Raw genomic sequence first — 17,737 nt, forward strand, 5'->3', positions numbered from 1 at the left:
GAGCGTCTCTATATAGCGACGCATATCGTGACGCTCTCATAGCGACGCTCGTAGCGACGGTTTTAGCGACGCCGGGGGTTATAAAAACCCAGTGTATTTCCGTCGCTAACAGCGTCACAAGAGCACACAACCTCTTGTAGTGCAGGGCTATGTTCTTGTCACCCACTTGTACAACCGCTTCTTCAAATCTAGCCCATTTATATGCATACATATCGATAAGCTTCTCTATTTGATCACGTAATTCTGGAGCTACTAACCGGTCAAACTCCTTGATCATATGCTTAGTTGGAATACCCATAAGCTCCATCTCTTACGTGTAGGATACAAGATATCTAATCACTATCATAGCCATGGGATGTACCTCTTTTAGCATAAACCTTATCCAATGCTTCTTCCACTTTCACTTGCTTCATCTCGCCTTCATCTGATCGAGCAAATCCTTGCAATAAATCTTCTTGGTCTGAACCAAATTGCTCATAAGTAACCTGATGTTGCTGCTACTGTTGCAAGAAAGCATCAAATAGTTGCATCATCTGCTGCATCATCTCCACTTGAGATGTCATCTTTGGCATCCTCTTTGCCAAAATTTCCCACCCCTACTCACTTTGCGTCGGATTAACCAAAGATGTCAGGGGAATTTTATGTTCACAAGTTGAGCCGGCTGCTCGCTATGGGAAACAGTGAGAGAAAGATGCACAACTCAAGAGAATATAGCACAAAAGAACACCTTGTGCAGCTTGAATTGAATTACTTAAATAAAAAAAAATCTAAATACAAAAAATAAATTGTTCACAATAGGCAACAAGTGCTCTTGAACTCTTCAAGACTATGAGTAGAAGTGTGAATGCCAAAACTGTATGGACTCAATGCTCATCCCTTGCTCTTCCTGACCACCTTCACATGCACTCACTTTGTTGTCACTTGCTGCGGTCTTCTTTGAACTCAAACAAACCTCTGAAAACTGCTAAAATTTTGCATCTCCAATGTCATAACTTTGCCAAGGTATTCCCTTCTTCTTTTAGTTTTGAAAGATATCTTGTAGAAATTTTAACACTGCTGAATCTCGTAGAATCTTGTAGAAGACCTTATGATGCTCCTTGCACTGTTTACTTGTTGGTGGCCTTAAAACAGTTCGCCAACATCGTCTACTTTAACTCTTTATCAACTTTACAACACTACACATTTTCAACTCAATAAGCGTCATCTCCTCCTCATGGTACTGCTCTTTTCAACTCTCTGAAGCTACCCATCACCTTTCCCTCAAAGCAATTTCTCTCTCTTTTGATCGTGGCTCCATCCCCTAAAACAATACATTGCTTGTTGCTTTATTTTTGTAAACTGCCCTGCAACTAGGCCGACTTCATGTCCCTTCACTATTGGCTTTGTCAGCTCCTGCCAACTTGCCAGCTACTCTCCTCTGATTGTTGGCCACGAACTCCCACCAAGATTGCTCCCAGCCTGTCTCCTGCTCGTTGCGTGCTCCTCCGGCCCCAAAAGCTTGGTCCACGGCCTGGTCCACTACCTCGTCAAGCTTCACAAGGAACTTTGGACGCATTTCTAGATAGCAAGTTAGAGTACATGCTCAATAATTCCTAGTTACAAGTAGGAGTTTTCACATTTAATCTAGCAACGAAGCTAGCAATTTTCTAATTCATCTAGCAAATCACAAACTCCTATATAGCAACTTGCTCTTGGACATGTTGATCTAGTAAGTTCATATAGTAAGTCATAAACTCCTATATAGAAACCTATTCTTGGACGTCCTTATCTAGTAAGTTCATCTAGTAAGTTATGAACTCCTATATAGTAGCCAGCTCTTTGGCATCCTCATCTGGTAGTTTATAAACTCCTATATAGAAAAGGGTGTTTCATCTAGTTATTTATCACTTACAATGGATCAAGTAATTGTAGTAAGTTTGTCTGTCCCTAATTTCATTTTAGTAAAAATTCATTAAGCATAGTTAAACAACTAATTATTGAGAAATATCATGGTTACTCGTTCGATATCAATAAGTTTCTTAATTGATATATTTGTTACTAATACAAATAAGAAAACAAAATAAAGTCTCATAGTTGTAGACGAAGCTATAAAAGGAAAGGGATCAAAACATTTTACATCTCACACACTCTATCATTGATATGCAAGTACCACAACTACACACATTGTCCTTAGAGAGGAAAAGATATTACAGAATGATGGAGATTATTGTAAATTTTTTGAATAATTTATGTTATATTCATCCAAATAATATTAATGATACAATTCTTAACACAAACTAGATCACAATCTATACGAAAAAAACATCCAATTCAAATGTAAGTTGGATACCCTACAAGTACAGTCCACGTTGTGTTGATTATTCAAAAGTCTCATTAACTTCTTCACAAGCTTGGGCCACTAGCATCAAGTTATAAATTTATTAAATCAAAATATTTACATCTTCCAGATTATGCTAGAATACAAGGTCAAAATATCAATGTGGAGGTATATTTAAAACCTAGATTTCTTCAAAGTTTTCAACAAGCTTAGTTGATAACACCAATTTAGGAATTTTGGGACTTATTCAAGTCCCATTTTTAAAAATGAGAGTTGACCTGTAACATTTAATGGCCTAATAACTTATGTGTAGCGGAAATTAGCATGAACATAGTGGGCATTTCATTAGAATAGATTCCTAATGAGAATTACAAGAGTGCTTGGGTGGAGAGAGCAACAAAAAGCATAACACCTAGTTAGATAGCATCGACAATACTTTCAAACGAGAGAGAAATTAAGCTATTGACAACAGTTGAGGACCGGATTTTCATGGAGCCGGTCCCCCCTCCAAAAGGCTTTGTATTATGGTTTCTCCCATCAAGAGAGACATTGTACAATACAATTCTTTGTGTTCCTTCAAGACTAGCTAGTGCAATGAAGATGGAAACTTCATGCACTAAGCAAAACACTTAACAAACACAACTTGAATTATCCCCGTTTCAGACCCAAGACCTCACACACCTTCAAAGATGGTGAGAGCTAGCAGGGTATGAGAGTAGATTGAGAGGAAGAAGAAGTATCTTACGAGAAAGATGTACGTCTCCTCACATAATCACTCATATGTAGCATAGCTTAGCTTAGTAATTAGCTTGGTAGAGGAGATGAGCATGCATTGAAGCTTGGCTCTTGGTTGGATTTGCATCCACATGCCAAGAGAGTGTTGATGTAGGCTTCTATCTCACAAGCTTGGAGTAGGTGATGAGTTCTCCATTAAAGCTTGGGAAGAGATAGTATTCTCTTTCTTCACACATGAGCTTGTGTGAGTGTGTGTGTGATAATGCCTTGCAAAAATCAGCCCCCTCTCTCTCTCTTGGGCGAGCCCTCTTGCTAATTGCTCTTGCTGAAGCCTCATTGTCCCTCCCCAAGTCAAGCCAATTACAATTAAGCAGCATAAGTGATAGCCTTCTGACATGTGTCCCCCTTTCCCCTTTTGTGAGAGCTTTAGGTAATTAAATAATTAAACTAAACTCTCATTGGACCCCTTTGCCTCCTGGCCAATAGGAATCAGGCAAGCCATGGGGCTCCTGAATGCTCATTGGACCCCTTGGGAGACTGCCCAATAGTCTTCTAGGAGACTTAATTCTCATTGGTTTCTTTTATTAAATGTTTTTAAATTAATTAAACTAGATTTACTCTAGCTTAATTCTCATTGGTCCACTTCAAGGGTCATCCAATAGAAATTGGGCACACCTTGTGGGCATCTGGCCTAGGGAGATGACATGTGTCCCTCATTCCCTTTGTGTAAAGGGAGCCTGTGTGTGTGTGTGGCTTTCTCTCTCATCCCCTACCTTTAGGGCTCGCCCCCTCCCATGTAGGGATGTGCAAAGACTTTTAGGGCACACACAAAGCATCCAATTTTCCCTAGGGTTGACCTTTGGACACAACCTTTGAATTTTGGAACCTTAGCATTTTGGAAGTCTTAATGGGCTGAACCTTAGGGTCTTTTCAGTCCATTGTTGCACATGGCTCTTTTGCAGATGGCCCCCCCTTTGGATCCCTATTTTCCCTCCTTTGGATCCCTACTGTGGCCGGTCTGCTAGCTTAACCAATATTCTAGCTTTTTCTCCCCTGGCCTTCCCCACATTAAATGATCAGTTTAATATGAGAAAATCATTTAGGAGAATTAGATATTGATTATTATGACATGAGCTTTGAGATTTTATTGGCTTACTTTGAATACTCATACCCTTTGAATAACACCAAATTGTTACTAGAACACCGATTTAGGTTTCATTTTCAAAAGGGTCCCTGCAAGGTAACTCTTATTTGACACGTTAAACTATCTAAACACACAAAAAAACCACCATTAATCATAAAGAAAACATCAAGATAATTTGCACCTTTTCAAGTACATATCTTAAATAATTCATGCAAAAAAACAGTGGATTATTTTAATGCTATGACTCTAGAAGATCTTATCAAGTGCTGATTTTTTCTATTACAAAAACATGAACTGTCATGTTTTCTATTCGAATGTCATTGCTAGTTATTTGAACCCTTTGTTAGGGATTCACAAAAGCATTTTATTCATTTACTAAATGCAAGACACCAGACATCCTTACTAATATTTGGAGTTACACTTTGCAAACTTTATCCCTTCTTTTATCACAAGAAGTACATAGGCTTCAACACATTAGTATGGTAAGCGTAACAAGCTCTGTTCTATATCAAACTGAGGGTGAAAGAGAGAGTACATAAACGATCACAAGGACGCTGATGAATTTAACTAAATATTTTCTACAATGAGAAAGAGGTTTCTCCATATGGGTATGATTTGTTCCATCTTGCTAGCTTGTGATGATACTCTCTATTGACCAAATAGACACTTCGATAGCATGTGGTCAACTTCACCTTTTTATTGGGTCTAGCAACCTTAGTGTTGTGTTTGTGGCTCCTTAATAAGCTGTTTGTGATGTTATTGTGGCTCATGAGGTTTCTCTTGTTCATTGAAAAATCCTTTCACTTTTCGACATGATATTCCACACATCCACATTATATTTTAGAGGTTCTTTCCATCAATGTGATGCACAAGTAGATCTACCTCAAGTCTCCATTGTACATGCAAACTTCAAGCTACTCATCTAGACCTCGTCTACAAATGTGGGGACTAAACCATTAGTTCATTTTTGTGTCACGCTCAAATTAAGATCTAGAGCATTATTCAAAAGATTCATTACTTTGTTAGCGTACAAGGTAAAATCACAGCACTGCGCTCTCATTAACCCACGTGGCTACTCTTTAAAAATGTGGGGACTAAACCATTAGTTCTTTTTTGTGTCACGCTCAAATTAAGATCTAAGCATTATTCAAAAGCTTCATTACTTTGTTAGCTCGGAGCTTTGTTTGCAGGTTTGTCTCTGGCCACTATTTGAGAGAGAGAGAGAGAGAGAGAGAGAGAGAGAGAGAGAGAGAAGGCTATAAAGCGAGTAACATCTTTTTGACGCTCCTCCTTTCAACCAAAGCCATCATCACAGCACGTTATAATTTCCACACACATATTCACAGGAGTAATTGCTACAAGAGGCTGTGACTTTTTTCTAGCTAGTACTAGCTAAAGGAAATAACAAGCATTGCTGGATGTGGGTCTACAGATTACCCTTCTCTTTCTATGCTTTTCTTCTGTGCTCCAAAATAGTGTGCATTTACCCTACGCTTAAGCAACTTATTAGGAGATTAATTAGCTGCTATGGCCTGGAAGTCAAAATCCAGATGCAAAGTGAGGGCCTCTCTCCAGCTGCAATCACCTACGCACAGGCATCTAGAAGGCATGTGGCTCTGTCGCGCTTTTCTAATCGTTGCAGTCAAAATTTAGATGCAAGGTGAGGGCCTCTCTCATGTTTCAATCACCTATGCATGCATAGATGCAATCACCTACACAAGCATCACATGTTGCAAGATTTTTTAATCACACATCGATCACAGGCGTTGACGACTTTCAAATCTATCATGCTCCCTATCAGGTGTTCTGTTCACAATGTCAGCAGATGAGAAGCGAGGGCCTATGTTTCGATGCAATCACCTACGCATGCATCTTGAAGGCATGTGGCTCTTTGCAAGATAAAAGATGTCGAGCCTTGCACCGTCTTGGTCGACATGTATGCTTAATGTGGTGCGCTTGAGAAAGCACAAAAAGTGCTTGGAGTGTCACCTCTTGGAATGCATTAATTGCTGCATGTGCCCAACTAGCTATTGTACTGGCACCTTATACCTGTTCACATGAAAGCAAAGAGCCATGAAGAAAAGACTACCTCGTTGACATGGTGAGCGCATTCTTCAGTAGCATAGAGTCTCTAGGCCAAAGCTCCTCCCTATTCATTCTAGAAATAGAAGGTCGACAATGTCACTGTTTGCCTCATCGGCATATTGGCATCGACTTTCTTTTGCAGTGAAGCCTCTGTGCCTTCCCCGTGTAGCAATCATAGCAGCTTTGTGTGCAACAAGACCCAGTGGCTAGATGAATAGTATGTCCAACTTCAACTACCTTACTCAGCTTGTTTCTGCAAGTGCAACTAGTTATGACCAGCATTATGCCGCTCCAAGTATAGCACATGGAGATTCAACAACCCTGTGCCCTCGACCATCCTTCAATGTTCATGGAAATGATATACAACAGGTCCCATGCCTAATTCTCAAGATTCACACCATTTTCATTCCGCGTAGTATGCCCGCGTAGCAGCAAGCCGGACAGACCCAGAAAGGAGTATCAAAGATCTTTCAAACCGTGGTAATATTTCATAGATCATCAAGCTGGACAGTACTTCAGATGCTTGCCGACATGATAGCACTCCCAAAGCTCAAATATTTCACTCAGATATCTCATCAACCTCCTCCATGGTCAATAGTATGATCGGGCGTCGTGCATGTCGAGCCATAGTGATCTTGATTCTTTGATGCGGCCTCCCTCGATGCTGTGTAGTCCTCTGCCAGTCGTGGGCGTCTGGATCTTAATCCTAGCTCTGTCGCTTGGTTGATCAATGTGCCTCTGGTGTGAGGAGAATGTGGGATCTGTTGTGGTAGTAGCTGCTCCGATGGTTTAGTGACCGCTCTAAAGAAGTCTGTGATCCGCCTTGACACTCACTAGCTTCTCCTCTTGTCAGGCTCTTTCTGTGCGTGCGCAGCTCGAGCAAAAAAAAATCCCAGGCATCGATTATTATCTCTGGTCCTCATTCCCCATGACTCTAGAGAGTGGTCCAAATCCCTCTCTGAACAAGCAATGGAAGCGGCCTCATATCTTATAGTTAACGGGACGTGTCCTGGCCTCTGTTGGTACTCCGTTGTATCGAAGGTGGTGTCTTGTCACAACGTCGTCCTTCGCAAGCTGGAGAAGACGCGCTATATAGAAAGCCATCTTCGGGCATTGATGATGATGATTTTAGTCTCACTTTATGTCAGTTTTTTTTATACCAAGGCATTGGATTAGATCCATCAATATTAAAAAAAGGACCTTTTGAAGAGGCCAGCTGTATTAACATTTTATTTCATTTCATTCATTCTCTCTCTCTCTCTCTCTCTCTCTCTCTCTCTCTCTCTCTCTCTCTCTCTCTCTCTCTCTCTCTCTCTCTCTCTCTCTCTCTCTCTCTCTCTCTCTCTCTCTCTCTCTCTCTCTCTCTCTCTCTCTCTCTCTCTCTCGCTATCGCCATGCCAGCACATCTTTCTGCACGCGGGAAACCTCAGTACCGCTTTGCTAATTGTAGCAACTTGCGAAGCTAGCTGCATCCATGGTGCCCTGCATTTAGCAATCGAGCTGCACCGCGCCAATCGACAGCTAGCCGTGCGAGCTGCTGCTCAAGCTCCATACTCATTCGCTGCCCTCCCAGCCGACGTCCACGAGCTGCAAATTCGCAAGTTCTTCGCAAATACACCATCTTCGCAAGTTCTGACACATAGTGTATGTTGTTAAGCAATAACTACTTCCATTGTCCATGGAAACGTCACATGGCTGTGTTTCTGTAATTGCCTCGTTGCAGTCTCCAAGTGCATATCTAGAACGTCAGCAGGGCTGATCACTTGAACACCACACCTAGAAGCTTTCTGCTGCCAGGACCTATATATGGTCAGACCACTTCGAGTTTGCAAAACTAGACTTGTCTGAGTTCTCAGGACGTGACCAAGTAAAACAGGCTAATGTTGTTTGCTTTGTGCAGCAATAATGAGTACATCCACTGGAAGATGATTACGCCAACATAGGTTCACCACATAAAAGAATCCCAAAAGCGACGTTCTGCAAGCCCACGTCGTCCCCACTCGATCTGCAACAAATTTCCAGCAGTAAGTTTTTTGACGCATAGTCACTCTCACTCACTCCGAGAGAGAGAGAGAGAGAGAGAGAGAGAGAGAGAGAGAGAGAGAGAGAGAGAGAGAGAGAGAGAGAGAGAGAGAGAGAGAGAGAGAGAGAGAGAGAGAGAGAGAGAGAGAGAGAGAGAGAGAGAGAGAGAGTATTTTCTACAGAGTCTGTTTTTCAAGTCATTTTTTTCTTGCATTCATGCATGTCAATAGGTTCTACATTACTCTGAGCAAATGCTGCATCAGATCAGTATCCTTCTAATTGAAAAGCTTGTGTGCTTGTTGCAAAGCTACAATATGACACAATTGGCTAGAACATAAATCCAAAAACGTTAGCTTATCCATCCTAATAGAAAGCACGTGTTCTCCATGTGTCATGGACTCTGGCTCGGACAGGTTTAGACCACCGTCCACAAATAAAATGGTCCACACTATGGAATTGTGCGCAACTTGCCAAATATTTTTGTGTCAAAGTGTGGAGGGCAACAAAGAGAGAAAAATGCAAAAGAAGAGAAGTGGCTACTAAAATAGGACGGAGTCATGAGAGAGACACTATGTGAAGGCAGACATATTTGTTCAGCTTTATACAAGCTGCTCAACCTGTTGCTACCCCATCCTGGCCAGCTAGCATTGTCTGACCGACACAGCCTTGACTGCCCCTGCCCTGCCTTCCCTTTGTTGCTCGTAGCACCTGCCGTCTGTTGTGTTGGCTGTCACTCCTTTCTTGTAAGCCTTCACATCACCCTCGCTTGTGTCAAGTAAACAATGACACCCTGTTGGCTCCAAATGTTGGCACCTCTTGTGGTATTTCTTTACTCTTACTGCACTTGAGAAAACCTGTAAACAATGACACCATATTGGCCCCAAAGGTTGGCACCCCTTGCCGCTCTTGGAAGCCCACGTGCACTCTCCACACCATCTCCGAGGACCCCCATTTCGCAGCTCCTCCTACTGCCTTTGCTAAGATCGCGTGCTGCTTCTCGCTCAATCAAACCGCTAGCTAGCGCTACAGTGCAGCCCGACTTGCGTGCCCACTACATGTTGTATTAATAAGCTGCCTTTTAATATTCACTTCCTAGCTATTTATCTATATTGAACTGCAATATATTATCTCCTCTCTACAAGGTTATTCCCGCAACGTCAAATCAAAGAAGGCCGTAATCGGCAGGTGGTCCGTGCGAAGCTGCAAAGAGGATAGTGGTTCGCTTCTTTGAAACATCTGCTAAGAGCGCCCTCTGCCAGCAGCAGCTGAGCGTCCAAAAGCCAGCTGCGCGCCGCTGCACAGGGCCCGACTCATGATCATATGAGCTGCATAATATAAAGCTGCGTGCCCACCTGCTGTAAGCTCTTGCTAGCTAATTAGCTGGATACTGCATTCGACTGCAATATAAATCGTCTGTAGGAGGTTATTCCTGCGACATCAAATCAAAGAAGGCCGTACAGCTCGTCAGCTTGTCCGCACGAAGTTGCAAAGAGTTATACGGTGGTTTGCCGCCCTAAAACATCAGCTATGACCGCCTTTTGCAGCAGCTAGCTGAACAAATTCCTCTTGCAAGCCTTCGGACGTGCGCGTCTTCGGTTAGTTGTGCGGCGCAATTGGTGGCGGACCGAATTGGAAGCTAAGCATCGTCTCTGGATCAGTGCCGCCTTAACAAGTTTCCATTACCAGCCAGGTATTTATTTCCAATTTTTTACCAGTGCTCGAAAAAAACATTTTTTCAAAAACTTGCCAAACCTACATATGTGAAACAACACAATTTGAAGGTTTTTATACCAAATTACAGTAAATTTTTCCAAATTTTGTAGGTTTTCTCACTTTCAAATATAAAATTTAGAGGTAAATCTCAAAATTGGTAGGTGGGATTACACTAAACCTAGGTTTTTTTCGAGCTTTGTAAATTTCCACCAAAGAAATACATTTCTTAGCCAAACAGAGGAATGGCACAAATTGGTAATTTCAAGCATCAAATCATGTCGGTTTTTATGTCAAAAAAATGAAGCCTTTATCACAATATTCTACAAAGTGTGCACCTTTTATTTGCATTTACGATTGTATTGAGGGAATGTAAATGCTGCTGGTATTGAAATTAGAATTGGAATGTAAATGCTATTGGTATTGAAAGTTCATTTGGAAATGGTGGTTGGTGCCATAGTTGGGAATGGTATAAATTTATCAATTCAATTTAGCATTGCACTCTAGAGTCTTTGTTTGTACTCTTGTTTGTAGCGCGAGACCCTAAAGGGTCTTCCCTAACGGCCCTAAAGAGTTGTATTTGCTACAAAATATATTCATTTTACATTGTACTTCTTTGATTATTTTAAGCCTCTGCTTTGTAGGTTTGTAGTAGTATTCATGTCTAGCTGTATTTAGCTTACATTAGGTCTTGAGAATATAGCTTGATGTGAATTATTCAATGTGAATTGTAAATTGAGAGGGGTAAGATTAAGCTTTCAAGTTGAAAGGGGTGTCACTCTGACTAGCCAGTGTTGCTTGTGGTATCCACTACAGATGGCTGGTCAAAGTGAGCAAACACTATGTGATGACATTGACAGTGAAAGTATAAGTGAAGTGCGAGAATATCCTATAGAGAAACGCAGAGAATTTGTAGACTTGCAGTCACAAATCTTATTTCATGAGTTTGGGCAAGATAGTGCTTGGCCAGAAGACCAATATCTATTGTTTGGAAGGTCTGGGAGAAAATGGAATGTTTTAACCATTTTCATTGACGATGTAATGGCATGGGATGTAAATGTAAAGCTTTTGACTCTCAAGAGGAAGCTACGACTTGTTGACCGCTACAAGGTAGTATACCGCTCAAACGAGGAGACCATGTTTATGGTCACCTTGATGGACAGAGCGAAAGTGATAGGACATATTATTCCTAGAAGAAAAATTATTTTGTATCGACTGCCTCCACCATATCCCACTGCACAACCACCTTATTAAGTTTACTATGTACTCTCCTTGCAAAATGGATGACTATTTCAGCATCTCTTAATAATATTTGATCTCTAATGTACTCATTTAAAGGTGTTTATGTTGTACGTTCTTTGATTTGTACAAAAGTTCACACGTATATTTATATTTGGTCTGCAGTCATGGGCACAATAACTTCTTGGAAGTGCGCGTGTAATTATAAGTGTTCACACTCTATTAACGGTTGGGAGTTGGTGTCAAAACGGACCTTTTATTTTCATCAAAATCAAGACTCATTAGGAAAGCTACATCCTTCTGTGACCAAGCGTAGAAGGGTACAAAGTGACATTGATTTGGATGTCACACATAACATCACAGAACGAACAGAAGATCGACATGTAGAAAGAACTGAAGAGTCCAATAGTGATGGAAGGAAGGCTTTCTGCAACTGTTCTTTCTATTGCTATGGCGGGCGGTTTGTGCATACTTCAACCCTTTATCGACACCAAATTCTTTCAAAGAGATTTGGGAGCTTGAAGCTCCATTTTGGTTTAGATGTGCCACATGTAGCACCTTCCTGGAGTGAAGGTCTCAACGTGGAGGAAGAGAAAATGGAAGATTCAAATGGCGGTGACCATCATGCAGATGGTGACGACCATTTACAGGCTGATGCTAGCGTGCAAGATAGCAGGGAGGAAAATGAGGAAGGGACATCTAATGTTCTCTTTGAACTAATAGAGAGAATAGTAGAACTTCAAAGTTTATGGGATGAACATAAAATGCCGATAGGTGTTCAAGATCAAATGCTACGTCTTCTGTTTGGTGACCTTGGTGGAGCGAGGGTAAAGAACTACTCTTCGAAAAGAAGCCTAGCTAAATTGTTGGTTCAGTTGCCAAAGACATGGGAAGGTGAGCTTGGAGGGGTACAAGTACCCGCGTGCTGGGATCAATTACAAACAATGTTGAAAGGTTTGGGGATGGTGACTGCCTCTCGTTATCGTATTTGTACAGGAAGTAATGGAGCAAAGCACGCACCAGAACTTCTATACCCAAGTATAGAGGACAACTTTGTAGGAGAGGTTCTAAGGTGTGCCTGTTCAGGTGCTTCAAACTCCAAAAAGCTTAAACGTGACTGTATTACTTGCTGTGAAAAGTGCAGAGTATGCACAAAGCCAAGAAAGTCAATGCTTGCTTTTGATTATATTCCAATAGGACCTCAACTGAAGCTTCTTACAAGGAGTAGAACCTTTTGTCATGAGCTATTGAGTTTGTGGCGCCATAAAAATCAATGGTGTAAGGGAGATGCATTTTCTACGGGAAGGCATATAAAGGAATTTTGGGATGGAACAAAATTCCAAGGAGTGAAGAACTTTTGGGACCCATTGTCAACATATGAGCTACCAGTTGTTTGCTCTACACCTGGATGTAAGAAGTCTTACACGACTTTTCCCTTTGACAAACGCTCTCAAAAACTTGAAGATGCATGGGATGCTGATCGAGCAGTGTACACTTTTATCTGCTCCGAATGCAAGGAAGAAATCGAATGTGAGAAAAGGTTGTGCAAGGTAATGATGTCTATCTTCCTCTTTTTCTTAGCAAAATATACACTGAATGTCCTTACTTACTCTGATTGTTGGTGTGCATAATCAGGGTGACCCTAGAAATATAGCTCTCTTGTTGCATTGGGACGGGTTTCAAACTTCAAGAACCACACAAAAAAGTTGTGGGGTTGTGGAGATTATGGTGCTCAATGCTGGAAAACAAAACTCTATGGATATCATGCCAGTCTTGTTTATTCCACAAAGCTGCAAAAAGATAATTAAGTCTTCCGGCGATGTCTTCGGATCATTTCTGAAACCATTAGTGGATGAGTTGGAATCACTGTATATTGATGGAGTGGATGTATTATATGAGTATCCACTAGAAAACATCTTTGATGATACGAGGGTGGAATCTAAATTCTGTAAGATACGAATTATGGTTATGATGGTTACCGGAGACCATCCAGCCCAATGCAAGATTGGCTTGTTCAAAAATGGGGGACAAGAGTTCTGCAGGAGAGATAAGCCACATGCATCACTTGCAAGAGATAGGCCTGGACTAGAAGGGAGGTATATTTACAATGAAAATCGCTTACAAGTCAGATACCCACTAGTTGCAAGAACAACAAACGAGATGGTTCATGCCATAGCTGAGGCAAAGAGGTGTTGTACTTTTGCTGAGAAGGATGAGATTTGGAAGAAAGCTGGTTTATCAGGGGAGTCAATACTTTGGAGACTCTTTGACTTATATGGATTTGACCCCTCTCTTGACTTGGTTTTTGATGTAATGCACACCATGTCTCTAAATGTTTTCAAGAAGTATATTGCACACTTATTCCAGAATGCAGATTCTTCAGTGAAGAAAAATATTGATGAAGCCACTTTGACTGTTACAAAATTGGCACCAGCATCTATTCGCTATGGTCGGTGGCCAAACTCACCAAGTGTCTATTATGAATCCTTCAAGGCGGAAGAGAATCAAAAGTTTATGCAGTGGTGTCTACCATATATTCTAAGAGTCGTAGATGGTATTCCACATGAGATGCAAACTTTAGGAATCTTGTTGGTGGACATAGCACATAGCTTTTATGGCTACAGTCGAGAACATGGAATGTCGGCTACTGACATTGAGGTTATCAAATCCTTGATGCAATCTTGGAGAATCCGAAAGGAGGAATACTCAGGATCAAACTCATCACCCTTGGAGCATGTAGCTGGAAGTGGGGAACTACTTGAGGATATTTTGGGGCATGGACTACATGACATATATTGGTGCTATATGTTCGAACGTTTAGTGAAAGCGTACAGTGCTATCAAAACAAATAGCATAAATGATGAAGCATCTTTTGTACAATTCTATATGAGAATGTTTTTCACAAAAGTATTCCAAGCAATCCAACATGATAAAGATGCCCTGCTACCTTGTGATAGAGTCCTACAACAATTGCATAGTGTATTGGGTCAAACTACTGCAACTGATTGTGCAATCGGGGCCTCCATTGAGTGCTGCACTTCACATCTTGATGGACTATTCAACGTTACTTCTATTGGAAAGGCAAGATCGTTGTGGAACGACATCTTAAAGTATGGCAAGAGAGCATCTTGTACTGATAACATTCTTATGAAGGGTATTGCAATATCAAAGAGGAGGGGTAATTATAGGGTTCCAACATCTGAGGAGGTTACCTACTTAAGGAGCTTTTGGAACATCGATGATGAAATATTTTCATTTGGTGATGTGCAAACATATGACAAAGTCTTCTATAAAGGAGAACTTTTCAAGATTGGCAATGATGTAGTTGTAAAGGTGGACGCGTTAGACACCTTGTCTGAGGAGAGAGGTCATTGGAAAGCTCGCATAACCTCTTTCTTCTCCATGCAGCTTGATGGGAAAGCAATGATGTTTTTTGGTGCAACTTACTACAAACAATGTATTACAGGAGACAATTATTCAGAGGAACTAGTCATAGATACAATGACTAGAATGAGCATTCTTCAGAAAACACCGCTTCCATTTACTTGGGATATTGTGCGGCCTATATATTCTTTGCTTCATAAATTTATCCCATTGCCATTACCGAGGAGCCAAAGATTGATTGCATATGAAGTTAAGGACCTAAAGCAGAGGGCTAAGCTACTAATGGAAGGAAATTGTGGGAATGTACCCTTGTGGTTGGAGCATGATGACATTGTCAAAGTCCGTTTAGAAAACAATGGTACAATACAATTCAAGCATGTTGTTGTAAGATGTGTACAATGTGACAGCAAAATCACAAAGCTTGCTATTTTGAAATCTGATGCAAGTGATCCTCATATATGGAAAGTTCATGAGGAGGAAAACACATGGAGAGATTGGGATTCTTGTGTTCTTTTAATCAAAGATTGGATTGTACTAAAACGTAAAAAAGTTAGAAATCTTGGAGAAAGTGATCGATGGATCCCTATTTTATGGAGATGTCCATAAGTCAAGGACATGAGAAAAAGACATTCATAAAGTACTTGATCACATAAGGCTTTTGCTATTAGAGAATTAAATAATTTTGTGGTTTGAATTTTATTATATGGTTGAGCATTGTTCTCTCTATGATTTATTTTCATCTTAACTTTTTGTATTGTTCGAGTTATATCTCAAGTGGCACAAATTGAAACTTTTTGGAGTCTATCTTATCTGCATATGTCGACTACTCTTGTAGGGCTCGCATGGATCTTCCACAGTCAATTTTTCAGCAACTAGTTTCACTTCCTCATGAGGAGACTGTGAAACTACTCGACGCTTGGAGGGAACATCACTCTTTGGGTAACAAAAGGGTTGTTGGTAACTCAACTAGTTCTCTTCCATATGATCCGATCATATATGATCAAGTCTTTAGAGCTCCTCCTCCTAAACATAGAGAGCACAATAAGTTGTATGGTAGAGAATTTTTAAAAAAAGAGGATCATGGTCAGTATAGAGTGTTGTGTGCAAATTATGGGATGGTGCGAGGGTGGTTTGCAAAGGTAGGGCCAATTGCAGATTTGAGACATAATAGCAAGGGTAAAGATATGGTTTTGAGTATCATCCGAGAGAAGATGGGTGAGCTAAAGCCAGTGAAAGTATATGGTGTGGAATATTTGTGGAAAGAGTCCGACATTTACAATTGGTGTATAAAGTCATTGGCGTCCAAAAGAAAGTGGACCAAACAAAAGGCTTGCAAAGGCGCTATAATGGTATAAGTTTTTGTATTATCTTTTTATTTTTCTTTCAAATCATATGCTATGTAGATGTTTATCTTATTCTTGAGTTATGTTACATTTTTAAGGATACTCATGATGTTCAAGAGCTTGACAATGATGGTGTAGAGAAAGAGACAGAATTATCATCAAAGGTAATAGTATAGAATGATTTTTAAGAGTTTTGATATTAAGTTTCTTATTGAGTAATTTTTATTAGGACGAGGATGCTTCCAAGCAAAGTTATGATGAGAACTTTGTAGATGTGGTAGAGGGCGATAAAGACATCTCAGAATCCACACTGGTAATTGATATATACTATTCTTTATACAAGTGTAATGCCGATCTTTTAAGATTTTTTAAAGTTTTGTGTATGTCTTATGTATTCAGAAAGAACGTGATGTATACATTCCAGAAATATCTTGGGACAATGATGAAAATCATATGGCTGCATATGAGGTATATGAAGATCATGCTACTTCTTTTGCTCTCTCTCATTTCATATCTACATGATGATTTATTTATGTGAAAATGTTGGCTTAGGAGTATCAAAATTTTATGAAAGAAAATATCTTTTCTAGTGCACTAGGAGATGTGGATTCAATGTCTTTGTCTGCTGGTGATAAGTCTCATGAAACTTCAATCGAGAAGCCGGTGAGATTTTGTTCATGTTTTTTTCCCATTGTGTAACATTTTTAGAGATGTAAAAAATATCAAGTTGTGTTTTTTGTGTTGGTAGATATCGGATAAGTTAAATAAAGTTGAAAAAATTGCATCTAAAGGGTGCGATGAAGAGCATTCTAGAACGAGTACTCAAAAACGGAAGGTATTCAAATTATACTATTAAACTAATGCTAATTGTAAACTTGTTAAATAAATATCATTAAAGTAAGCTTGGGTTATGTCTTAGGCTACAACTAAGCTTGCTGAACTCCTTCAAAAAAAAAAGAAGGGTCAAAAGCTAAGAGGATTCAAAAGTCAAAGGTAGCTGTTTTGTTTTTTGTTGATGGCTCTAAACACTTATACTATGGTAATAAATCTAAAGTAATGTGTCTTGTCTCTCTTTTTAGGATGTTGAGAAAGATGTTTTTGTTTCTAATGAGAAGGCTACGTTGGAAGTGCAGGTTTGTTTTCAATCTTACAAATATATCTTATGCTTACTCTCGAAAAGATTGCAACCATATTCTCTAATTTAACTCTTTATTGTGTAGGCACGCAAACTCACTAGAGAAGATCAAGAAACCATTCTGATGAAATGGTTTGGGGTTAGAAGAGTGCAAGAAGTGTATCCATTTGTGAAGCCTACTTACATGGCTTTAAAAAAAACGAACTCCTTTTTTTGTAGAAAAACGTGTGAAACTAGCTCTTCTACTATGTGTGAAGATTTGGTAGCTTGGCTTTTATTAGAAGGCATGATGATTGTAAGACTTAAAAAGATTGGCTCTCTTTCTTTGAAGGATGTAGAAGTAGCTAATGATAAAGACTAATGGTTGTATGATGGACTTTGTAAGAATTTTTGAGAGACATCTATATGAAAGTGATCATTTTTAGTTTTCTATTTAATCTTTATCTCTTTTAGTCAAAAAGTATGTGCTATTTTGTATATGTTATGTTAAATTGATTATTTATGTGGATTATTATAATACAACTACATAGATAGCATTGTGTGGTTACAACTATGTAGATGAAAGAAGAATTTCTTACTATATGGTTAGTTAAAACTCCCATATAGCTATAATATTATGGCTA

At 39.9% G+C, this 17,737-nt stretch overlaps 1 pseudogene; it reads left to right on the forward strand.

Annotated features, from left to right (window-relative positions):
• The first annotated feature begins 12,977 nt into the window (after window positions 1–12,977).
• LOC147424164 (uncharacterized) lies at window positions 12,978–17,380 on the forward strand (annotated as a pseudogene).
• The last annotated feature ends 357 nt before the right edge of the window (window positions 17,381–17,737 follow it).

The sequence above is a fragment of the Adiantum capillus-veneris genome, chromosome 26 (genome assembly GCF_014529385.1).
Source record: "Adiantum capillus-veneris isolate H3 chromosome 26, ASM1452938v2, whole genome shotgun sequence".
NCBI classification, from domain to species: Eukaryota; Viridiplantae; Streptophyta; class Polypodiopsida; order Polypodiales; family Pteridaceae; genus Adiantum; species Adiantum capillus-veneris.